Below are 12,118 nucleotides of genomic sequence, written 5' to 3'. Positions count from 1 at the left end.
GTTATTGACTAATCGAATGTGCAGTATCGATACTATCCAAAGTTTGGTATCGATCAATCGAATGCGTGGTACCGATCAATCGAATGTGCGTTACCGATCAATCGAATGTGCGTTATCGATCAATCGAATGTGCGGTATCGATCAATCGAAAGTGCAGCATCGATCAATCGAATGTGCGTTATCGATCAATCGAATGTGCGGTACCGATCAATCGAATGTGCAGTACCGAACAATCGAATGCGTGGTACCGATAAATCGAAAGCGCAGTATCGATCAATAGAATGTGCGGTATCGGTCAATCGATGTGCGTTATCGACTAATCGAAAGCGCAGTATCGATCAATCGAATGTGCGGTATCGATCAATCGGATGTGCGGTATCGATCAATCGAATGTGCGGTATCGATCAATCGAATGTGCGGTATCGATCAGTCGAATGTGCCGTATCGATCAATCGAATGTGCGGTACCGATCAATCGAATGCGCGGTATCGATCAATCGATGTGAGTTATTGACTAATCGAATGTGCAGTATCGATACTATCCAAAGTTTGGTATCGATCAATCGAATGTGCGGTATCGATCAATCGAATGTGCGGTACCGATCAATCGAATGCGCGGTATTGATCAATCGATGTGCGTTATCGACTAATCGAATGTGCAGTATCGATCTATCGATTGTGCGGTATCGATCAATCGAATGTGCGGTACCGATCAATCGAATCTGCGGTACTGATAAATCGAAAGCGCAGTATCGATCAATGGAATGTACGGTATCGATCAATCGATGTGCGTTATCGACTAATTGAATGCGCGGTATCGATCTATCGAATGTGCGGTATCGATCAATCGAATGTGCTGTATCGAAAGATCGAATGTGCGGTATCGATCAATCGATGTGCGTTATCGACTAATCGAATGCGCAGTATCGATATATCGAATGTGCGGTATCGATCAATCGAATGTGCTGTATCGATCGATCGAATGTGCGGTATCGATCAATCGATGTGCGTTATCGACTAATCGAATGCGCAGTATCGATCAATCGAAGTGCGGTATCGATCAATCGAATGTGCGGTATCGATCAATCGAATGTGCGCTACCGATCAATCGAATGTGCGCTACCGATCAATCGAATGTGCGGTACCGATCAATCGAATGTGCGGTACCGATCAATGGAATGCGTGGTACCGATAATTCGCAAGCGCAGTATCGATCAATCGAATGTGCTGTACCGATCAATCGAATGTATGGTATCGATCAATCGAATGTGCGGTACCAATCAATCGAATGTGCGGTACCGATCTATCGAATGTGCGGTATTTGTCAATCGAATGTGCCGTACCGATTAATCGAATGTGCGGTATCGATCAATCGAATGTGCGTTACCGATCAATCGAATGTGCGGTACCGATAAATCTATAGCGCAGTATCGAACAATCGAATGTGCGGTACCGATCAATCGATAGCGCAGTATCGATAAATCGAATGTGCGGTATCGATCAATCAAATGTGCGGTACCGATCAATCGAATGTGCGGTACCGATAAATCGGTAGCGCAGTATTGTTATGAAATAGTAATGCTGCCTCTTTGATGTTACCGAAAAACTCCATCGAGATACCTTACAGGCCTCTTATGTATTTATCTAGGTCATGGATTCAGTTTTCCCACGAGAAGTTTTTAACTATCTTATTGAATCTTGGTACAGGGCCTTTTCCCAAAATAGATTCCATTATGTCTGTGGAACATTCGAGAAGGTTCTCTCACGTGGTATGGAAGTTTCCATAGAAAGGGGATGGACTTCCAAACTCCCAACCAATCAGGGCAGATCAGTGCCAGTGCACTTATTTTTATATCGTTAAGTTAATACAGGATGGTCAGGTCATTGGCTGCCTACTGATTGTGCGCAGTGAGATTTTATGGAAGTAAGGTTTAAAAGAAAAAGGAGGTCAGAAATTTATCACTCCGTCAGCGCTCCGTGATCAGTTCGTTGCTTCGTCACCATTTCATCACTCTTTCTAATTGTTTAATTGACGGAGTCAAGTCAAGTCAAATCATTGTAATTTAGTTTTATTTGTAAAGAGAATCGACAGAGAAGAAATTATACCGAATCATTAAATCAAATCCTATCTCGTCAAATTGTTTTTTGTGTGAAGTCATTGTTTTCTTCCGTTCGAGACATCTCCTGAAGAAGCATAAAAACGGCATCAAGATATCCCAGTACCTTTCTATCGCGAGTCCCGATATAATATTACTATCGGAGGAGCCGGGCTCGTCACAATATTACATGGTGGAGGAGCGGGGCATTCTTCAGGAACAAAACGGTAACGGAACTTTTCACAACTTTCGTTCGTTACGATCAATAATGAACAGGAGGATTTTTTTGGCCCGAAGACCTAACGAGGAACACAACGTATGTTCACGATCTAGCCTAACTGAAACACTCTACGAGGGAAGTCAGCCTATACTAGCCTAAGTCTGTACACCGGATGCAGGAACCACACTAACGTTGATCGTACACTAACGTTAATCAACCCAGCATGCAGTTCGCGTTTGAACATTCGCGCAACTAGTACTTAGAATACTACAGCTCTAAACATCAGAACTGAACATTTTCGCGATCTAAGCCTAGACTCTACCCGATGTTAACGGCGAACGAATCTGCACCATACGAGATGTAGGCCCACCTGCTACTGCTACTACCTGCCGCAACTACTACTGCTGACCGAGGGACTTCAATCATCGTTTGCAGTTCCACTACCAGTTCTTAGTTAAACTTAAGGGTGAGTGAAATCATGCCAATTTGTATCCCAACCCCTATTTGAGATCAGAGTGTACCGATAAGTTATTTTAATCGTGTCCATGTATTGCATATTGTTATTTGTATTTAATAACGGTCGATAGTGTGTTGAAATTAGTATAAGCTCATGTTGTAAACTCATAACTAGCCTAATCGTATTCAGCATAATGTCCGTCAGTGAACAGGAAACTTCGACCTCTGTTAATGTTATGCAGAAACATAGGCCCACTGATTTTTTGCCATCACGATTTCAGGGCGATGTAATAGATGCAGATTTAGCCGAAGCTCATTATTTGGGATTTGAAGATTATTTAGAGGTGCATAAATTGCCGTCCCAAACCACCCCTGTAGAGGAAGAATTAAAGGAAATATGTCGCATATTTAAGCGAACACTAAAAGGCCAAGCCAGACTCTGGATTGAGAACAAAAATTTTTCAACTATTGCTGATCTGCGCAAGCAATTCCTTGCTCGTTTCAGTCCAGGAACTTCTTCCTACGCTAAATCACAGGCATTTCACGCATTAAGCTATACGCCAGGTGATACAGCTCAAGCTCATTTGGCCAAAATTTCCAAAGCTGCAGCACAATTAAATTATGGCGAGGACCAAATTAGAGATAAATTCATCTCGACCCTGCCTTTGCAATGTCGTTCAGCAGTGTTAATGTCTGCATCACCACAAGCAACAATTGCAGATTTGGTCATGAAAGTACAATGCTATTTTGACTTACAAATAGAAAGTCAACCCCCAGTTTCTTCCGAACTATTTATGGCAATGCACGACAAAGCGTCTTCTGTTCAGACTCCTATTTCTGCATCTTCTGAGATACACGAGTTGTGTACCAAAATTCAGGAGTTAGAAACCAAGTTTGATCAGTCACGTAGATCAGAATCGCAAGACAATCCAAAAGATATGAGGCAAAGATATAGTTCTCGTGATTCTCGTGGTCCTAGGACAGGTAGGAATGATAACAGGAGAAGGTTACCATATTTTAATCCTTCAATCACGTGTCATTACTGCCAAAATCGAGGTCATTTTGCACAATATTGTCAAATTCGCCTAAGCCATGAAATGGAGGCTAATGTAAAGAGAGTACCAACACAGAATTTTCAGTAGGGAGCACTTATGATTGCACTCATCATACAGTGACTCCAGACAAAGTACCAAGTAAAGGAAGATCGAAACGTAAAACAAATAATATTTGGAAGAATAGTAATATTCCTAGTTCTAGATATACAGGGAACGACCGTAGTGTGGATATTCAACTGGACACACGTAATTTTGTAAGAGGTACGTTACATGATGGTAAAGGAATTTCATTGTTGTTTGATAGTGGAGCGACACGCTCTATCATTTCTTCGTCTACAGTGCAAAATTCAAAGTATTTATCCTCCATACAACCAGTCTCAGTTGATGTAGTAAACCTAAAGTTGGGTAATGGTCAGTTTATTCATGCGTATAGCACGATAACATTTCAGGTCAAAATTCAGGGTCATGAATTTCAGCTTTCTGCTTTAATCGCTGCAAACCTGACAGGTATTGACTTAATATTAGGTAGTCAAACTCTGAAGGAATTGAATGGATCTTTGGACTTTACCACAAACTGTTTTAGAATTAAACAAGCCAAAGTTTTCCTTAGGCCAGTGCAGAGATTTATTATTTACCCAGGTCAGCAAAGATACATTACTGTACAGGGACGTCTTCCACTATATGCACGAAATGCAGATGTGGTTATTAAACCGTTTCCTCTAATATCTCGTATGTGTCCTTCACGAATGTTAGTGAAAATGCATAAAGGTAGAACAAAGATTCTACTAAGGAACATGGGTAACCAGAAATTTTGTCTGCATCCTTCTCGCACAGTGGCTCATTTAGATTTAGCAGATATCATTACGGTCACAGAAGACATACCTACTGATTCTTTAGATTTTCTCAATGTCATGAGAGACATCGAAAAACCGTCTCTTTTTCGAACCAATTCAGACTCCAAAGAGAATCGTGATGCAATTACACGATATAATTTACATCGATATCCACATTTGACAGCCGATGATCCCCTGGTTTCCAAATCCGAACAGGAAATCATGAGAGATAACATTAATTTGGAACAAAGTATTCTGAATGCTTCAGAAACAGAAAGCATTTATGAATTTCTAGACTCACATAGAGATGCATTTTCTCTTTATGGTGAATTATCTCACTGTCCAAATTATGAGGCTGATATTACTCTTACTAATGATGAGCCATTTTACATACGTCCCTATAGACTTTCAGATGAGGACAAAGTCATTGTCGCCAGTGAGCTTGACAAATTAGTGCGATTAGGAATCTTAGCAGTAGGACATCAGTCTTATACCTCACCGGTTTTCCTCATTCCAAAGAAGGGAACAAAAGACAAAAGGGTTGTCACAGATTTTCGCTACTTGAACAGTAGAATAAAACGTCTCAATCACCCATTTCCATTACTGAACGAGACTATCCGTACCATAGGGTACTCTGGAGCCAAAATTTTGGGTGTTCTTGACTTGAAGTCTGCATTCTTCTGTCTGCCACTTAGTGTTCATGCACAACAATATACAGGTATTGCTTCATTTCATGGAGGAAAGCATTATTATTATAAACGCTTACCACAGGGATTGAATTTATCTCCAGCGATCTTTCAGTCGCAAATTAATGATATTTTGGCAACGATCCCAAATTCAAATCAGTTCTGTATTGCTCATCATGACGATATTATTGTGTACAGTGCAGACAAACGATCTCACAAACAACACCTACAGGCAATTTTTAAGGTTTTAATGGACAACGGATTGAAAATCTCTCCGAAAAAGTGTAGCATTTTTCAAAATTCAGTCCGATATATGGGACATTTGCTCTCAATAACCCCACAAGGTGAGGCTTGTATCCAACCTTTGCATGACAGATGTGCAGCAATTAGGAACACACCGAAACCACACAATGTTAAGTCAGTAAGACGATTTGTAGGTGCAGTTAATTATGTGGCTTCGTTTTTCCCAAATATTCAAGCACTATTGAGACCATTACATCAGTTGAGTCGTAAGAGAAAGGTATTTAAATGGACAGAGGAACATCAGTGTGCATTTCAAAGTATTAAAGAGTTGTTGTGTAATCCACCTATATTGCATATGCCACAGAAATATGGTCGTTTTGTATTATATAGCGACACATCAAGAGTAGCAACAGGATCATACTTGACACAAAGAGTTAATGGCAAAGAGAATATTATTGCATATTACTCTAAGATATTACCACCAGCATGTCAGAGGTATAGTGTAACTGAATTAGAAATGATGGGTCTATTTATTAATGTGACAGCATTCAAACATTTATTGCAAAATGTAGAATTTGAGGCATATGTTGATCACTCTGCCATTGTTGAATTGTTTAAATCAAAACAAGAACCAGCAACTTCACGCTTACGTAAACTTCTGTTCAAATTGTCAGAATTTACATTTCAGGTTGGTTATAAGAAAGGCTCAGAATTGGTTTTGGCAGATTATTTGTCTAGAGCACCACAGGAATTCCACTCTGAAATAGATCAGGTTGCTCAAGAGGTCAGTTCTTATGAGGATTTTTCAACTCTACCTAAGGAGACATTTAATCCAATCATGACAAGGTCAATGGCAAGGTCAATGGGAGTCAAAGTTCCAGATTTATTTCCGAATAAAGTCATTAAGGAGTCCAAGCAGGATTCCCCAGCCAAAGTATCAACAAATAGAGTTAAAAGGACATCCGTTCCTAAGGCAACACATTCTAATGAGCATGTTACACAGAGACCACAATCTGAGTCACAAAAGATGACTACACCAGTAATTTCTACTGATAAGAGAGAAACATATATTCAAAGGCCTATTATTACTATGCCGAGTGAAAATCGACATACATATAGTCCTGACATATTAGTTGTGCCAAATTTTACAAGTGTTTCTCAACCTTCAGAGCCAAGATTAGTGGATCAGAGTAGACATAGAGTGCAAGAGGTAATCAGAGAACCACCACCAGAATTATTTGTTCAGCCAAAGCCAGTCATAACAAACATTGATCATTTGGTTACAGGGCACATTCCAAAACAAAAGGAATTGAATAAAGTCATGAAGGCAATTCAAGGAAAGCTGATCAAAAACTATGATCTACCGTTTGATGTAAAAGAGTTGCAAATTCAACAACAAACTTGTCCTTACTACAAACCAATTTATGATTTTCTTGCACATGACATTATTCCAGGTAATGCTAAGCATGCTAGAACTGTTCGTTCTCAAGCAGAGGATTATTTGTTGTGTAATAGTTTGTTATTCAGGATATTTTTGCATGAGACTAAAGATGCTAAGATGACTCTTCAGTTAGTCGTACCTGAGACTATGGTAGAACAGATAATATCTCGTTATCATGATGACTTGTTAAGTAATCATCAGGGTGTAATGCGTACATATTTGACCATTAGACAGCATTTCTATCTGCGCAATATGTTTCAACGCATCAGTAATTATATTCAGGCATGTCTCCGTTGTCAAGAATTCCGTAAGAAACCGGACAAATTGAGACAATATCATGCTCGCATTCCTGATTCTTATCGTCCTTTTGACAGACTTAGTCTGGATTTCAAGACTATGCCCACAACGGCTACAGGATTTAAACATTTGATGGTTGTTTGTGATGAGATCACTAGATTTGTTGTATGTGTTTCTCTTAAGACTCTTGATGCTGAAACGATATGTGAAGCATTATTGCAGAGGGTAGTCACAACTTTTGGTCCACCGTCTTGTATCATAAGTGATGCGGCAGCTTCTCTTACAGGAAAATTAGTGGAGCTCTTAAGTAAAGCTTTAGGCATTGAACAAAAGTTCATCAGTGTAAGCAATCATGGAAGCTTACAGGTTGAAAGACACATTCAGACTCTTTCAAATTTCCTCAAAGTGAACTTAAATCAGTTTGGTACGGATTGGGTACGATTTGTCCCAACATCAGCCTATGCATATAACACATTTTCCTCTCCTCAGTTGGGTAACTATAGCCCATTTGAACTTGCATTTGGACGTAAGCCGCCAAATCTTACAAATTTATCGTTCAATCCAATGGCAGGATTATCACAATCTCATGGAGAATATGCTGCATTGTTAAAGAAACGATTTGATCATTTGTCAAGGGTAATGTTAGTCTTACAAAAGAAGCAACAAGATGCTCAAAATGTTAAGATAAGTGCAAAACTGGACAAAGGTGCAATTTATTCAACGGGTCAATTAGTGTATCTATATAAGCCAACGTCTTCCTCCTTGACTGCGAACTCTCGCAAAATTGCTGCAGAATGGTGTGGACCACTAGTGATCCATCAAGTTTTGGATAGGACTCATTATTTGTTGGCCACTCTCAAAGGAGAAATTCTTAGTGATGTATTCAATTATAACAGGCTTAAACCATGTTTTGTAAGAGCATCTTCTGAAACTAAGAATATCACCAACATTCAGAAATTGCGTCAGGTCTTGAAAACAAAGGGTTCATCAAGTGAAAAGCTTGCACGAATGCGAAATGTTTTGAGTAGTAACACTTCTAATGCAGAAAATGTTAATGTCATGCAAGATGCACATATTGAGTTTCATGATGAGTTTGGTAACATTTTGCCAGGGGTAACTTCAGATCACATCATGTGTCTTATGACCACTAAGCCAATGAATGTTGCATCCTTTCTAGAGAATAGAGCACATAATGAAGGATTAGCAATTCCATATCCTTCCATTAAAGATAGCATATTAAGGCAAAAGAAAGTTTTTGCAAATGCTCCACAAGGAGACATGAAAGTCCAACGTGCTCGATACAAATTGGGTGAATTACAGGTTCTGGTCACCTATCAGACACCATGTTTTCCATCAGGCTTTAAGAGTCATGATTTTTGGTGGAATGTAGGAAAATATTCCAACACAGAGGAAATAATGAATTTTCTCCATGAAAAGGGATTGAACATTACAGGCAGTCCAGGCAGGATGTTGCAAACATTATATGGTTAATATGTATAACTGCATATTGCTTTAAGTTCAGATGAACAGGTGTTTTACCCACGATTGTATGAATGGAATGCGTCATTGCAATTACCTGCATACCTTTTAAGTGGAAGTCGTACTGTATGGTGTAACAATATAAGCTTTATTGTTAAACACCAATAAGTGACCTAGTTTCATCTTTTATAACAAATGTGTAATGAGTATACCTTATTTCTCCTTATGAATTCGTTCAAACGTTTACCCGGCAATTAGAACCTATCCGGAATATTAGCAACATGGGTTTTCATATATTGAGAAATATTTTAAGGATATTTACATTGCATTATTTTTGTTATATTGAAGGCTATTCAGAGACAGCATTGAAGATGTGCAACTTTTGCTTACAGCAACAGTTATCGAAGCAAACGAAAGTATAGATCTTTTGAGGAACTTATGTATATATTTTCTTTTCCTCAAATATTCATGCAAAAGTAAATTTCATCATGAAGTTGTAAAGACAAGGTGTTAAGTAATATGTAAATTTGAAGAAAGATTTGTTGATGTCGTAGTCTATGGGGTCTCTTTTATGGTATCGAATATCTAGTACTTTGGTACTTTACTAGATCATTTCGGAGTGCATACCTAGGGTCACCATGCTATCGAGTCACATTTTCTTGATTTTCATGAGGTGAATGTATATGATTCACAAGGTTTCAAAGCAGTTTTGAAACTATGCCTTCATTAAAGAGGAGGTACCTTGTAAATGAGTTTGTAATATTTTAAGGTTCTTTTTTTATACAAAATTTTTTATGGAACGCTGAGGTGTGTTCTGTTCAGTTAAAAAGATAACTAGGTCTAGTATTCTCTGATCTCTCCCCAAATCACGGCATGATTTCACTTTTGATATAAATGTATTATTGATGTATGAAATGCATAAATGTATTTTGTAAGAGATACTGCATATTTTGCTGTGTCATGTAACTTTAAGATATCTTAATGATATTTTTTTTAGATTACATCATATGATGTCATCTATATTGAAGAGGTACACAAAAAATTTTCATGGAGATAGTGTCAATGTATATAACATGATCATTTTAATAATTCGTAACCAAGATGTTACCCTTTGAGATATATGAAGACCATTTATTGAAGTCAATGAATATTAGTGAATGTGCTTACAGTACTCTACCTTCTTGAGATAATGATAAGTTAAAGCAGTATGATGTTAAAATTTTGGAGTATCCAAAAATTTTAAAAGATTGAGGGGGATGTTATGAAATAGTAATGCTGCCTCTTTGATGTTACCGAAAAACTCCATCGAGATACCTTACAGGCCTCTTATGTATTTATCTAGGTCATGGATTCAGTTTTCCCACGAGAAGTTTTTAACTATCTTATTGAATCTTGGTACAGGGCCTTTTCCCAAAATAGATTCCATTATGTCTGTGGAACATTCGAGAAGGTTCTCTCACGTGGTATGGAAGTTTCCATAGAAAGGGGATGGACTTCCAAACTCCCAACCAATCAGGGCAGATCAGTGCCAGTGCACTTATTTTTATATCGTTAAGTTAATACAGGATGGTCAGGTCATTGGCTGCCTACTGATTGTGCGCAGTGAGATTTTATGGAAGTAAGGTTTAAAAGAAAAAGGAGGTCAGAAATTTATCACTCCGTCAGCGCTCCGTGATCAGTTCGTTGCTTCGTCACCATTTCATCACTCTTTCTAATTGTTTAATTGACGGAGTCAAGTCAAGTCAAATCATTGTAATTTAGTTTTATTTGTAAAGAGAATCGACAGAGAAGAAATTATACCGAATCATTAAATCAAATCCTATCTCGTCAAATTGTTTTTTGTGTGAAGTCATTGTTTTCTTCCGTTCGAGACATCTCCTGAAGAAGCATAAAAACGGCATCAAGATATCCCAGTACCTTTCTATCGCGAGTCCCGATATAATATTACTATCGGAGGAGCCGGGCTCGTCACAATATTACAGTATCGATCAATCGAATGTGCGGTACCGATCAATCGATGTGCGTTATCGACTAATCGAATGTGCAGTATCGATCTATCGAATGTGCGTTATCGATCAATCGAATGTGCGGTATCGATCAATCGAATGAGATACCGAAAATCGAATGTGCCGTACCGATCAATCGAATATTTGTTACCGATCAATCGAATGTGCGGTATCGATCAATCGAATGTGCTGTATCGATCAATCGAACGCGCGGTATCGATCAATCGAATGTGAGGTATCGATCAATCGAATGTGCAGTATCGATCAATCGAAATTGCGGAACCGATCAATCGAATGTGCCGTATCGATCAATCGAATGTGCGTTATCGATCAATCGAATAAGCGGTACCGATCAATCGAATGCGCGGTACCGATCAATCGAATGTGCGGTACCGATCAATCGAATCTGCGTTACTGATAAATCGAAAGCGCAGTATCGATCATTCGAATGTGCGGTATCGATTTATCGATGTGCGTTATCGACTAATCGAATGTGCAGTATCGATCTATCCAATGTTCGGTATCGATCAATCGAATGTGCGGTATTGATCAATCGAATGTGCGGTATCGATCAGTCGAATGTGCCGTATCGATCAATCGAATGTGCGTTACCGATCAATCGAATGTGCGGTACCGATTAATCGAATGCGCGGTACCGAACAATCGAATGTGCGGTACCGATCAATCGAATCTGCGGTACTGATAAATCGAAAGCTCAGTATCGATCAATCGAATGTGCGGTATCGATCACTCGAATGTGCGGTATCGATCAATCGAAAGCACGGTATCGATCAAATGAATGTGCGGTATCGATCAATCGAATGTGCGGTATCGATCAATCGAAAGCACGGTATCGATCAAATGAATGTGCGGTATCGATCAATCGAATGTGCGGTATCGATCAATCGAATGTGCGGTACCGATCAATCGAATTTGCCGTATAGATCAATCGAATGTGCGGTACCGATCAATCGAATGCGCAGTATCGATCAATCGATGTGAGTTATTGACTAATCGAATGTGCAGTATCGATACTATCCAAAGTTTGGTATCGATCAATCGAATGTGCGGTATCGATCAATCGAATGTGCGGTACCGATCAATCGAATGCGCGGTATTGATCAATCGATGTGCGTTATCGATCAATCGAATGTGCGGTACCGATCATTCGAATGTGCGGTATCGATCAATCGAATGTGCGGTATCGATCAATCGATAGCGCAGAATCGATCAATCGAATGTTCGGTATCGATCAATCGAATGTGCGGTACCGATCAATCGAATGTGCGGTACCGATCAATCGAATG

The 12,118-nt window shown here is 39.2% G+C and overlaps 1 long non-coding RNA gene across 1 annotated transcript; it reads left to right on the top strand.

Moving 5' to 3' along the window:
• Positions 1 to 1,565: 1,565 nt before the first annotated feature.
• LOC139973596 (uncharacterized) lies at positions 1,566 to 10,616 on the top strand. The gene is made up of 2 exons (XR_011795264.1): positions 1,566 to 2,474; positions 9,644 to 10,616. It is a non-coding gene; the product is annotated as an uncharacterized lncRNA (long non-coding RNA).
• Positions 10,617 to 12,118: the final 1,502 nt, after the last annotated feature.

This window comes from Apostichopus japonicus, chromosome 9 (genome assembly GCF_037975245.1).
Source record: "Apostichopus japonicus isolate 1M-3 chromosome 9, ASM3797524v1, whole genome shotgun sequence".
Taxonomy (NCBI): domain Eukaryota; kingdom Metazoa; phylum Echinodermata; class Holothuroidea; order Aspidochirotida; family Stichopodidae; genus Apostichopus; species Apostichopus japonicus.
Note: the sequence above shows the minus strand (reverse complement) of the source record. Positions and strands in the feature narration are given on the sequence as shown.